At 40.0% G+C, this 14498-nt stretch overlaps 1 protein-coding gene across 3 annotated transcripts in view; it reads left to right on the top strand.

Annotated features, from left to right (window-relative positions):
- Positions 1-14498, top strand: part of LOC106069234 (uncharacterized) — a 37897-nt gene that overhangs the window by 2453 nt on the left and 20946 nt on the right. Inside the window, exon 1 of one of the 3 annotated variants that reach the window (XM_056005054.1) lies at positions 94-360. The exons of 1 other annotated variant lie outside the window; for it this stretch is intronic. The gene's annotated coding sequence lies outside the window, so the exon portion shown is untranslated. Of the gene's footprint in view, positions 1-93; positions 361-1182; positions 1477-14498 lie in introns of those variants that run through there. One more of the 3 variants, XM_013228850.2, reaches the window with a different exon arrangement.

The following is a 14498-nucleotide window of genomic DNA, read 5'->3' on the forward strand; positions in this document are numbered from 1 at the left end:
TTTTTTAACTGAACCTCTCCTCTGTTCTCTCCCCACCCACTGGTCACACATAGGGAAAAAAACAGTTCATAGTTTTGATCAACTGCTCTTTCAGTTCTGCTAGTGGGCTACTAAGTAGGCCAACACGTGTTGCAGTTCTTGTTCTGTTTTCAAGGGTTGTCCACCTTAGGTATTTCTCACTAGATCTAAGTATTCTAGCATTAATGCATCACTTTGAAAACAATAAGAAATCGCACATACATGTTTTAAAATATTTTAAAGAGCAGGCTATTGTTCAATTCAGATCACAATTTCGTTACAATTTTTTCATGTGACCTTGGATCCCTATTCTAGAGACATTCCCGTCCACATTCAACACAGGTAAAGGTGAATGATATGTTTTGCAATTTCTGAATTTTTTGTAACCATGACAGAATACATTTATGATGGCTGTCCATCGCTACTGTATTGATATATACATGTTTAATGTTTGTTATTCTTAAAGTACTTATTGGCGGGTCATGAAACATTTTTAGAATTTGAAAAAAATAACCCAACTATAAAGTCTTCATATACTCTGGGGTTATACAAACTTATAGTACCGGTACTTTTTGTCTACCCGGTATGTCGGCAATGGTTCTGAAGATCGATGCATTGTGCGAAGTGAATTGTTACAATGCTTTGCTTGGTACTTCCACTTCAGACACACCGCCACCCCACCCCCACTAGTGCCTATGCTTGTTGAGAAGGAGAACAAGATTAACAGCCCCCAACCATTAAAATGAAAACAAACTTGTACACAGAATGTGTTGTGGCTGACCGGTCTGATTCTCGAATGACAGAGATAAATACACAGTGGCCTCTTAGGGGGTTTGTTTTCGTTCTGTTTCTTTTTTTTATATCAGGACAGGGTTATCCCGTTTTCAACACACTGTGAAGTTTATCTTCTAATATTTCTATTATAACAATTTTTTTTTTTACATCAATGTTACTATTTTCAAATGTTAAACACAGAAATGGTAATCATAATTTGCATAAATAACTCATCTGGCTTGATAGAGCAGAGTTACGTCTCTTTTTTTCCCTTTTAATGTCATCCCAGACCTTTTTACTCTCATTGCTAACAAATTAGAATAGGAAATAGTCGTGAGAACAATAACGGCTATAATCTATCTAAACCCAAAGCGTATTTATCATTTGCCGCTTTGAAACGGCTTTGAATTATTAAAACATGCACATGTCAACACGATCTACAGGCCTATTTGTCACTTATAATACATAATACTACAAAAAGGGAGGTAGTAAAAGAATGTTGGCCTATATACTTCTGGGTTCTGTTTTACGCACAATCTAGTGTATTTTTAAAATACTATTATATTGATAAGCAGACGAGTAAATACTTTGGTCTAATGAGTCAACTCAGTTCAAGTATGCTATTATACAATTCTTTCTGGTAAAGGATATCTAAAAAGATCTGGATAAAATACTACACTCAAAGTAAGTAGATCTATATTAAATTTAGTGGTTTGTCTTTTACTTTTATAGTTCACCGATTGTCGAACATGTCCCAGCTAGTTTTAGACTCCAAAGGTAGATTATTGTAGATAGATATAGACTAGATCTAGGTAGATTTATTAAGTCGAATCTGGTATAGTCTTAGGCCTATACATTTTACTTCACGGCTAATTATGAGTATTTATGAGTAATAGACACTCCATTCAGGCGACATCGAACTTCAGATGTATGCATGGTCGTGTGGTGTGCGCTCTGGACTATCGTTCCCATGGTCCCGAGTTTGAACACTCCCGCTGCCCCCACAAGTCGTCCTGTGGGAGGTATGGGCTAAGATGTATAAGAATGACATAATGATAATATTCAACTCTGAAGGAACACAACATCCGAAACACGCAAAACAAACAAACAATTTATTTTAAAGTCAGACTTCATTATTTTGTTATTGTTAAAGAGTTCGATCCATTTTAATGTATAGAACTCATTAGAACTGAACTACACAAGATGTATGTAGGCCTAGTGTTTGTGTCAGTACAAAACAAAAAAATTCAATAACTAGATCTCGGTCATAATGGGAACAAAGGGCCAAGCTGTTGAACTCAGTGAAGTCTCTAGACCACCGTGAGCCTGGCCTTTATAATACTCAGTGCAGTCTATAGACCACCGTGAGCCTGGCCTTTATAATACTCAGTGCAGATATAGATCTATCAACAAAACATCATTTCAGACATATTGCTGCTGGTGTACGTTTCGGCTATACGGAATATACTACCTACTAATCTAAATCTAAATCAACCTAAGAGCACATTATGCTATGTAGCCATGATTTTTTAATGGTCAAATTAGGCTATAATAGTAATAATAGGCCTAATAATAATTATTAGTAGGACATTAGTTCTTACAATTTATTCATTACACATACTATTATAGCTACAGGATGGCAAACGAAATCTTCGCTTATGTGTGTAAGATAAACGTTAGTTAAAATAATGCCCGCGCGTGCGCATGATTCATGTTCTTTTCAAATGGTAGACTACTTGTGGAACAGATAACGGAAGAACATCGAAGTCTGTAAGATTCATACATCTTGATCTATAAGTGGGGCTAAAAATATACAAGAAAATACGTTGACAACTTTGTCTCTCTCCACAAACAATCACACGTACAAACATTCGAGCCCGTATTGTTTCTTCCATTAATCAACTTTCTAAGTTTCGTAATTAAAAAACAAACAAACAACATCTTGAATAAGGAATAAAATTCTACAATAACACATTTTAGTTTGAATGTACCATCACATTTTAGTTTGACTGTACCATCACATTTTAGTTTGACTGTACCATCACATTTTAGTTTGACTGTACCATCACATTTTAGTTTGACTGTACCATCACATTCTAGTTTGACTGTACCATCACATTTTAGTCTGACTGTACCATCACATTTTAGTTTGACTGTACCATAACATTTTAGTTTGACTGTACCATCACATTTTAGTTTGACTGTACCATCACATTTTAGTTTGACTGTACCATCACATTTTAGTTTGACTGTACCATCACATTTTAGTTTGACTGTACCATCACATTTTAGTTTGACTGTACCATCACATTTTAGTTTGACTGTACCATCACATTTTAGTTTGACTGTACCATCCCATTTTAGTTTGACTGTACCATCACATTTTAGTTTGACTGTACCACCCCGTTTTAGTTTGACTGTACCATCCCATTTTAGTTTGACTGTACCATCCCATTTTAGTTTGACTGTACCATCCCATTTTAGTTTGACTGTACCATCCCATTTTAGTTTGACTGTACCATCCCATTTTAGTTTGACTGTACCATCACATTTTAGTTTGACTGTACCATCACATTTTAGTTTGACTGTACCATCACATTTTAGTTTGACTGTACCATCATATTTTAGTTTGACTGAACCATCCCATTTTAGTTTGACTGTACCATCACATTTTAGTTTGACTGTACCATCCCATTTTAGTTTGACTGTACCATCCCATTTTAGTTTGACTGTGTGACAGGTGGGGAAATGTGACGTGTGCTTGGCACGTTTTATGTCTAGGGGATGATTATTTTTAAAGCTATCACACCCCCACTTATCAGCATATGAATCGGGAGCAGACACGCAACGAGACAAAGCAATGAAAGATAGATACAAAAGTTAAAATAAAGGATATTTATTTACATAAATATACATATAATAATAAAAAGGGGGAGGGTTTGCGTCTATCTCTAGTATATTCTATGTTTAATCATCACTCTTGCACCTAATAAGAGAGTATGTCACTTTGTCCTCTGACTTAGCTGGTTATCCTGTTGATGTCGCAGCTGGCTGTGTCCTGGCTTGAGGTTCTGCAGCTGGAGGTGGCGCTCTAGCGGATAGAGGGACGCCGGCGATATAGTTCTTGTGGAGTCTCAGTCCCAAGTTCTAGTATCTGTAGTGGGCACAGTATGGCGGGTGGCCGGATACCGTGGGCACAAGGTCACTGCGGGCAGAGCTGATCTGCCGTGGGCAGCGTAGTTGACAGGATATGTCCAGTGAGTTGCAGAGGGTTGGCGTAGCTATGACGTCTCACACAGATCTGGTCTATAGGGACGTCGCACCTAATAGCTTGACAGGTGGGCTGTCGAATAGGCGGGCAATGCCGATAGCGCCAAGTAGTAGTGTTGAGTAGATCTCAGTAGGCAAATGCAGCGCTGAATAGCACTAAGCACAACTGCAGGTAAATGGATCGTTGATCCAGTAACTAGGCAATAGGTGATTCTTGATAGCAACTAGGCAAGTGCAGCGCTGATTAGCACTTAAGCACATAGATAGGCCAGTAGGCAAATAGGCAGATAAGTAATCCGATAAATAGGCAGACACCTGAGGGAGGCTGCGGATAAATAAAGACAAGTTAGGACATGTCTCTCATGCATCTTATCGATGCCCTCGACTGAGGTGCATTCGTCAGATTGGTAAAATTGCTTTAGAGCATAAAGGGGAGATGATGACAAATGGGGTTTGGAAAATAGATGGCAGATAGTAGCAATATAGAAATGTACATAAAAGAGAACGTAATAATATAAAATGTACATAGCAGGGGAAATAATAATCTCACATAAACACCACAGGTGGATAGAGAAAGAAAAGGGGGGGGGGAGTTGGGCGGTGGTCAGTGACCCAGATGGTTTGTTTACATGTGACCGTGGGTCGAGAACAATGGAGCGTGCTTGAATGTCCCTTCAAGCGTCGCAACTCTCATTAGAGTAAAATGAGTAAAGGGGAGATAATTCGTTACAGGGGAGATAACTCGTATCTCTTTTCTAGACGCAGTATCAGTGCGCTAGTAAGATTATCAAGGTTGTCAGCCGAGATAAAGGAATAACATAAGATGTACAAATATATACATGGTTGCATCAACGATCAATTGAGCAACATAGCATTAATAGATTAATGCAATACTAAAATACATAGGACATGTTTATGTTTTCTACTTACGCCAGTGAGAAATACACAATGTACTAATTAAATATAAATGAACTAAGCAAAATACACATGATAAAATCCAATGGAAATATACACAGAGTAATTAAGGTGGAACTTGTGATTAAGTTCGGCTTACCACCAGGTATTCCTCTAGGAGAAAGAATAAGTGATATAGTCCAGACTCGATAGCTCAGCTCGAATGAGAAAGAGAGGGTGATTTGAGTTGGTTTACTATATATATATGCCTGAAAAGTGTGGGCGGACACCGGAAATGTCCTAGGCTTAGCATTATCTTACACGTGGGTGGATTTGACTTGAGGTGGGAGCCGCACCTTGGAATATCACGCTGTGTGTTGACCAGGGTAATCTCTTAGATCAAAGAGAGACGTGAGAGAAAGGGGGGGGGGAGAAGGATTAGCTTGCATTCAAACCAAGGTGGGGTCAACCGCGATCGTCCTTCAGACATCCGGCGGGAAGACAAAGAGATTGTGTGTCTACCTTTCCCCGATCAAGGGCAGATAAATGAAAGGACGCGCCTTAGCTATCTCCAATGTGGTCAACTAAGTCTAGCCTGGAGAGGAAAAGGTATGGCGGGTGAAGAATTCAGGGGTAGGATGGGGAAATAATTAAAATAAAATAAATAAATAATGAAAAATAATAATTAATGCTGTGATAATTTAGAGTGACTCTGACAGCGAGTTTTTGACTTGTCACATACGCCGCCGCCAAGATGGATCTATCGCAGAAAGATCCATAAAGTGCGAGCAGACTGATGTCACTCTAACTTTAAGATCAGTTGTTATCACAGCATTAGAAAAAAAAATCTGGAAAAATAAAGGGATAGCCATGCCAGGAGGAGAGTCTGTCCAAGTCTGTCCGTGGTCTACTTCCCGTCCCTGTGTATGTAGTCACCTGAGTGAAACATATGGGGTTGCTTGGGAGAGTAGATTGGGCGATTGGGTGAGTAATAATTCCTTCCTGGGGCGGATTGGGGAGTGTGATTAGGGCTTAGGCGGGGTGCCCAAGGCACGTGTGCTCGTTGGGGCTTACCTCCGAAGCCGCTGTGAGGCGCTTCTTTACGAGAGTAAGTAGTCAGCTTACCTCGGTATCGTCTGACACGATCAATGTCAGGGAAGAGTGGCCTGATAAAGAATGTGGAGTTCTGCCGGAGAACGTCCCCACGAGTGCGATAATCTGGCTTACATCGTGGCTTCCTGACACGGTTAATGCCAGGGGAAGGTTGATATTGAATGGTGGCTGAGGAGCCAGGGTGAGAAGAGTCTTCACGAGCGCGAGGGTTCGGCTTACCTCGTGACTTCCTGACACTATCAATGCCAGGGTGAGGTTGATTCGGAATGGTGGCTGAGGAGCCATGAAAAGGAGTGAGTCCACGAGAGCAAGGGTTCATCTTACCTCGGGGCATTCTGACACTGTCAATGTCAGAGGAATGTTGCTTAATTTTGGCTGAGTAGCCTGGGTCAAGTAGACCTTCACGAGTGCGGGGGCACACTTTAACTCGTGACTTCCTAGCAGTGTCAAGGCCAGGGCAAAGTGGTTTAAGCTTCGCTGATGAGTCGGGACCGGGCGGGTGAGTGTGGCGACCAGGGCTTCCAACCTGCTGGTTGCGGCCACCTCTCTGCTTCGTCGATCTACCGACGGGCAGAGAGAAGTATGGTTTGTTGACTACTCCAAGAGGAACATATTTTGAGCCTAGAATGAAGTCATACACTGGCGTGTCCATGACGGCTGCGTCAATGGTGCCATGTACGTACTTGCATTCTACGTGGACCCTAGCAATAGGAAGAACCTTTGGAGGAATCTCACGGTCAAGGGACTGAATCGTCACAGTTCTATCTGTGAGATCAGCCGGATCAACCAGTGCTTTGCAGATAACTGAACTTACCGCACAGCCTGTGTCAAATAGGGATCGGACGTACCGCCCATTTACCAGAATGGTCTCTATCCCAGGGGGAGATGAGACAGGTTGAGGAAGTAACGGTAGGACTTCCGTTTTCGTTAGGCCAAGAGCAGTGGGTTCAGGGGCCACAGTCAGTGTTGATATGACGTATGGGTCGCCCGCTGTTCTATCAGTCTGTGTTTGCTGATTAGTCACAGAGGGTTTGAGGACCGAGGTCATTACTGAAATGGTCTGTGGGGCCTGCTGCTTTTGGCGGTTGCGATTAGATTTGCGGCTACGCATGCTGTTGTTGCAGTCATGGTAGGCTTGGTTAGGTTTGTTGCCACGAGTGCTGTTGTTCCAGCCACGGTGGGCTTGGTTGTTCTGGTTATGACTAGGCTTAAATGCTGGGCGACTACAGTTTTCGTGCTTGGCTGGTCGTTGGATTGGTGCCTTTTTAGGTTGGGGTTTGCTTGAGGGCATGGGCTGGATTGTGACGTCGCCGTTTACAGAACTATTAGACTGAGCTGGAGGGTTGGGCTGGGTAGACAATGTGGGATTGTTGAGGGGAGGAGTATCATGCATGAAAATTTCATCCTTAGAAGCAACTTCTGTATCTGATGGGGCGGTGTGCTCTGTTTTGACATGAGTCATGATTCCACTCTCCTCTGCTTCCTGGTCTTGTCTTGCGGGTGTGCTGTTCAGCTCCAAACTCTGCGGTCTATAGCGCTGTCTGATTTCTAGTATTTCCTGCTTAATCGCATTCATTTTTAACTCATGTTCCCTGTCTAGTCTCCTTTCTTCCTCTTCCTCTTCTATCATTCTTTGCTTAGACTTCGCTTCTCTTTCTTCCCTTTCTTTTTCCTCAGCTTCTCTTCTAAAGGCCTCAAAACGTTCCCTCACATATTTTTTTCGTTCTGCCTCATCATTATATAGGGTGGCCGCTATTTCTTTGAATTCAGCTATTTTCTGCATTAAGTCAGAGTGCTCTTTGGAGAATGTGCCACTGGCCATAGTGGTGAGGGGTGGGTAATGAGAGGTGCTAGGATGGTGGAAGGGCAGATAGAATGGATAATAGGATTGAGCTAGAATTAAAGAAAGTGGGTTAGTGAAAGTGAGTCGCTGGATATAGGAAAGAGTGCAAAAGGAATGTGGTGTCTGCCTGCGTTAATCACAAAGTTCCTGCAAGAAAATATTACACATGAAATGCAATAATAGTAATAAATAAAATATGACAGAAGTGACACTCTTAATAATGCGAAGTGATGATACTTATAAATATTTTTAGAAAAAATATTGATATGGAATTTAGTTATTGCTGCCTGTTCGTGCCTGCTGTAGTATGGGTTAAATCCACGGACGGGCTCGCCAAAATGTGACAGGTGGGGAAATGTGACGTGTGCTTGGCACGTTTTATGTCTAGGGGATGATTATTTTTAAAGCTATCACACCCCCACTTATCAGCATATGAATCGGGAGCAGACACGCAACGAGACAAAGCAATGAAAGATAGATACAAAAGTTAAAATAAAGGATATTTATTTACATAAATATACATATAATAATAAAAAGGGGGAGGGTTTGCGTCTATCTCTAGTATATTCTATGTTTAATCATCACTCTTGCACCTAATAAGAGAGTATGTCACTTTGTCCTCTGACTTAGCTGGTTATCCTGTTGATGTCGCAGCTGGCTGTGTCCTGGCTTGAGGTTCTGCAGCTGGAGGTGGCGCTCTAGCGGATAGAGGGACGCCGGCGATATAGTTCTTGTGGAGTCTCAGTCCCAAGTTCTAGTATCTGTAGTGGGCACAGTATGGCGGGTGGCCGGATACCGTGGGCACAAGGTCACTGCGGGCAGAGCTGATCTGCCGTGGGCAGCGTAGTTGACAGGATATGTCCAGTGAGTTGCAGAGGGTTGGCGTAGCTATGACGTCTCACACAGATCTGGTCTATAGGGACGTCGCACCTAATAGCTTGACAGGTGGGCTGTCGAATAGGCGGGCAATGCCGATAGCGCCAAGTAGTAGTGTTGAGTAGATCTCAGTAGGCAAATGCAGCGCTGAATAGCACTAAGCACAACTGCAGGTAAATGGATCGTTGATCCAGTAACTAGGCAATAGGTGATTCTTGATAGCAACTAGGCAAGTGCAGCGCTGATTAGCACTTAAGCACATAGATAGGCCAGTAGGCAAATAGGCAGATAAGTAATCCGATAAATAGGCAGACACCTGAGGGAGGCTGCGGATAAATAAAGACAAGTTAGGACATGTCTCTCATGCATCTTATCGATGCCCTCGACTGAGGTGCATTCGTCAGATTGGTAAAATTGCTTTAGAGCATAAAGGGGAGATGATGACAAATGGGGTTTGGAAAATAGATGGCAGATAGTAGCAATATAGAAATGTACATAAAAGAGAACGTAATAATATAAAATGTACATAGCAGGGGAAATAATAATCTCACATAAACACCACAGGTGGATAGAGAAAGAAAAGGGGGGGGGGAGTTGGGCGGTGGTCAGTGACCCAGATGGTTTGTTTACATGTGACCGTGGGTCGAGAACAATGGAGCGTGCTTGAATGTCCCTTCAAGCGTCGCAACTCTCATTAGAGTAAAATGAGTAAAGGGGAGATAATTCGTTACAGGGGAGATAACTCGTATCTCTTTTCTAGACGCAGTATCAGTGCGCTAGTAAGATTATCAAGGTTGTCAGCCGAGATAAAGGAATAACATAAGATGTACAAATATATACATGGTTGCATCAACGATCAATTGAGCAACATAGCATTAATAGATTAATGCAATACTAAAATACATAGGACATGTTTATGTTTTCTACTTACGCCAGTGAGAAATACACAATGTACTAATTAAATATAAATGAACTAAGCAAAATACACATGATAAAATCCAATGGAAATATACACAGAGTAATTAAGGTGGAACTTGTGATTAAGTTCGGCTTACCACCAGGTATTCCTCTAGGAGAAAGAATAAGTGATATAGTCCAGACTCGATAGCTCAGCTCGAATGAGAAAGAGAGGGTGATTTGAGTTGGTTTACTATATATATATGCCTGAAAAGTGTGGGCGGACACCGGAAATGTCCTAGGCTTAGCATTATCTTACACGTGGGTGGATTTGACTTGAGGTGGGAGCCGCACCTTGGAATATCACGCTGTGTGTTGACCAGGGTAATCTCTTAGATCAAAGAGAGACGTGAGAGAAAGGGGGGGGGGGGAGAAGGATTAGCTTGCATTCAAACCAAGGTGGGGTCAACCGCGATCGTCCTTCAGACATCCGGCGGGAAGACAAAGAGATTGTGTGTCTACCTTTCCCCGATCAAGGGCAGATAAATGAAAGGACGCGCCTTAGCTATCTCCAATGTGGTCAACTAAGTCTAGCCTGGAGAGGAAAAGGTATGGCGGGTGAAGAATTCAGGGGTAGGATGGGGAAATAATTAAAATAAAATAAATAAATAATGAAAAATAATAATTAATGCTGTGATAATTTAGAGTGACTCTGACAGCGAGTTTTTGACTTGTCACAGACTGTACCATCACATTTTAGTTTGACTGTACCATCCCATTTTAGTTTGACTGTACCATCCCATTTTAGTTTGACTGTACCATCACATTTTAGTTTGACTGTACCATCCCATTTTAGTTTGACTGTACCATCCCATTTTAGTTTGACTGTACCATCCCATTTTAGTTTGACTGTACCATCCCATTTTAGTTTGACTGTACCATCACATTTTAGTTTGACTGTACCATCACATTTTAGTTTGACTGTACCATCACATTTTAGTTTGACTGTACCATCATATTTTAGTTTGACTGAACCATCCCATTTTAGTTTGACTGTACCATCACATTTTAGTTTGACTGTACCATCCCATTTTAGTTTGACTGTACCATCCCATTTTAGTTTGACTGTACCATCCCATTTTAGTTTGACTGTACCATCCCATTTTAGTTTGTCTGTACCATCCCATTTTAGTTTGACTGTATCATCCCATTTTAGTTTGACTGTACCATCCCATTTTAGTTTGACTGTGCCATCACATTTTAGTTTGACTGTACCATTTCATTTTGATTTGAAAGCTTGAAGAATCTTCTAAACGTACATTAACTTTTAGTGTAAGTCTGTAGTGTAGTCTATAGTGGCCATGCAAGGAGAGCCGCTAATGTATTTGTGTTGATTGTCAGTCTCTTGGTTCAAATTGTCCCTACTATTTCACTATCTTCATTGTGGTCACAATGTGTTAAGGTTAACATAAGGTCTTTAAAAAATGTGACTTTTACATGTGTAAAATACTTCGCCCTTCTAACAGGCTTTCTTGAAACTCTTCTGTATTATCATGCGGATTTCCCGTGGTCATCTTTTAGCGTGACGCTCACACACTTTTTGAATAATCTTTTAAATGATCTTTTGAAGGATCTTAAGTTTACTTTAAGTTTAAACTCATAATTCAAATAGTAAGTAAAGTAGTAGAGACTCGTAAAGTAGACTTTTTAGACTAAGTTTCAAGTTGTATATATATATCAAGAGTCTAGATCTAGATGAGAGTCAGAGTCCTTCAGTAAGTTCACTAGTTATACTTTAACTATCGTAGCCCTAGGCTTAGCGAACAAATGTCTTTTCACAACGCAGTATTATAAGTACAGTTAGGGGACGAACAATCCACACCTTTATCTGTGTAGCGCAGAAACCTTCAATGAGTCCAACACACATGACGTCTACGGTCTACACGCATAAGAAACCATCAATGAGTCCAACACACGTGACGTCTACACGGGTAAACTTCTACAAGGACATTATATAAAAATGAATGTTTTTATTATCTGCAACAAACGTTATCAATGTACCTGGATGTGTGGGTCCACCTTTTTTTTTTTCAATTAGCAACTTTCGTACCTGGTAACTGATAATGCTGAAGGAAAGCAGTAGAGTTATCCAGTTGTAAGCTGTTTCCAGAATAGTTTTGTTTTTATTGCATAAAGTGTCATTTCAGCCAGCTCTTTTATACCATACATATAAAAAGTAAAGTGCTCCTTTCAGACCTTGCGATCTATCAGTTCATATGGCCGACGGTTAACAAGGGTGTCATGTGGCCAGCACAACGACCATCAGCATTTACAACTAATTAGAATTGAGTGGACTCAGTGGCGTCCTAAAAATTCCATAATTGAAAATTCCTGTCTGCACCGAAATTCGAACCCAAGATTCGTGGTTTGGAAGCCAATCGTTCTATCTTTCGACCACCGAACTACTCTTTTGTCACATATATTAAGAATAATATGAACTCCAAATAAACACACACACATATATAATACGAGTTGGTCCGTTTGGAACACTAGTCCTACCATTCACATCGACTTTTTTTTCTACATTTTCATCACTTTCCAAGTAGCTACTTTGACTTATGGCGATGATTGCAATTTACTTTTGATTTTCTTACTTCCGAAAATTTGACTATGACAAAAAAAAAAGTTAACATTTAATATATAGTACTCTGGCAAATAAATAAATAAATAATTAGGTACATAAATAATCCCTGATGGCAAAGAAGAAACTGTCTTCAGTCCCGAAGATTAGGGTTGTGTGCAGTTTTTCATGCAATTAGACAGATCCAGTTGCCACACATGACAGACAAAGTTGTCTCTCTTTTTGACAGTTTTTTCTGGAGGAGGCGAAACAAAAGTGATTTATTCTTAAGGGCCACAACTGATGCATGGGCGTATAAAAAAAGGTAGTGTCTGAATTGTAGAAATAATGTAAGGGGACTGACTATTCCACAAGGGAAGCAAAGTAAAGCTACTTTTAAACTTGGTGATGTTCTCGAAAGATTTTTAGAACCACTGGGACTTAACTTCGAGGTGTGTTGGTGAACCATCCTATTGTTAACATCTGCTGTAGGTCCAGATTTCAAATACAAACATAGTTCAATTATTATAATGACAGATGTTGTTTTTAATCCTGGTTAGGTCAGTGTGGCCAGGTTGGCTGCTGAACTTGGTATGTCTTGTTATAGGCCTACCTAGGACTTGTCGTGTGGTATGCGCTCCAGATTGTCGACACGATCGTCCCGAGTTCAAACCCAGCCACAGCTGCCATCCCGTCATCCTGATGGACGTTTAGGCTAGTACGTCATAATCTTCAAGGAACGTCCGAAACAAGAAAATCTTCAAGATATAAGTCTCAGCGGTTGAACCTTCAGAATGGATTCATACATAGAGCTATAACACACATCTCACTACACGCACTTACTAGATCGCTACTTTGTTCCATACAATCGAGTGTTATTATTCTTTAAATATGGGTGTGGGGGGGTGTTAAAGTAGGATGAAATAAAGCAAGCTTACTGCAACATGAAGTCTTTGTACATTATTTCTTGAACAAGACAAACATAACAATACTTTTTAAAAAACAAAGCTTATATTAAATGTAATTGTATTAATTAGTTTGGATCAGTTATGTAATTAAATTTGTAATGGATTTAGACCAACAATAATAAATGTATGCGATGAGAAAAGTTTGTACCAATTGTTTTGTATAGCGCAATCTCATGCGTTTCCTGTTCTCAATGCCCTATGTCAATATCACTTGTCTGGACCAGTTGGTCAAAGGAAAAGGAGGGGGTGGGGTTAACGTGATCGCTTTTTCAATACATGCAAAATGTGTCTAGTCAGGGCTCAAGCCTCATCAAACATTTAATTCAACTTATACCATCACATCTGTCAAGTACGATTTCTTTGCCTTGTTCGATACCAAACAAAATAATTAATTACCGATAGTCGGTTAATTAATTGGTTAATTTTTAGCGGCCCCCGACAGGGGAATAGACGCTATTACTTTTGTGTCGTCCGTATGTCCGTCCGTCCGTCCGTCCAGTTTAGATCTCGTAAACTAGAAAATATATTAAAATCCGAAATCCTGATATTTTAGACCATTCAAATTTCTGATGCAACGGTTGCTTTTTTTCTTTTCTGAAAGCGAAAAATGAAATTTTTAAAATCAACTATGGAATCAGTTTTTTTCATAAAATATACCATTTTTACATTTATTCACTATTAATAGTAACAAACACGGCAGGCTATTTAGTAAGGGAGATAACTATTTACCATATTTTAAAAACATTTATGCAAACGGTTTTAGAATTTTGTCCAAATAATATTTTTTTTTACAAATGTATTGCTAAGTTACATAACTAATTAATCACTAGATTTACAAAAAAAGAAAGTTTAATTTAAAAAAAAAAAAAGAAAAAAATCTATTTAATATGCATATAAGTGAAACATAATTTAAAATAACAATTAATCAGTAGTTTTTCATATTATCGTCGTCACTAACATTGTTCAGTCCGCCAAAGGAATTTCTTTATTTTTACGGAAACATTTTTTTCCCTTGAGGCTTTGAATAAGAGATTGACCCTTTACAAAACAATTAGATCTTTTAGATAATCATTATATGACATCAGCTAGGCCAGGTTCACATTCAACTTCACCTTCACTTTCAGCTATCCCTTGGTCTGCTGGACCCTTGGGTCACCACATAAGATCGGTCAAACTTCTTTGTCCATTCTTCTCTGTCATTTGCCTTTGTTAGAATTTCATTCTG

This window comes from Biomphalaria glabrata, chromosome 11 (assembly GCF_947242115.1).
Source record: "Biomphalaria glabrata chromosome 11, xgBioGlab47.1, whole genome shotgun sequence".
In the NCBI taxonomy this organism is placed as follows: Eukaryota; Metazoa; Mollusca; class Gastropoda; family Planorbidae; genus Biomphalaria; species Biomphalaria glabrata.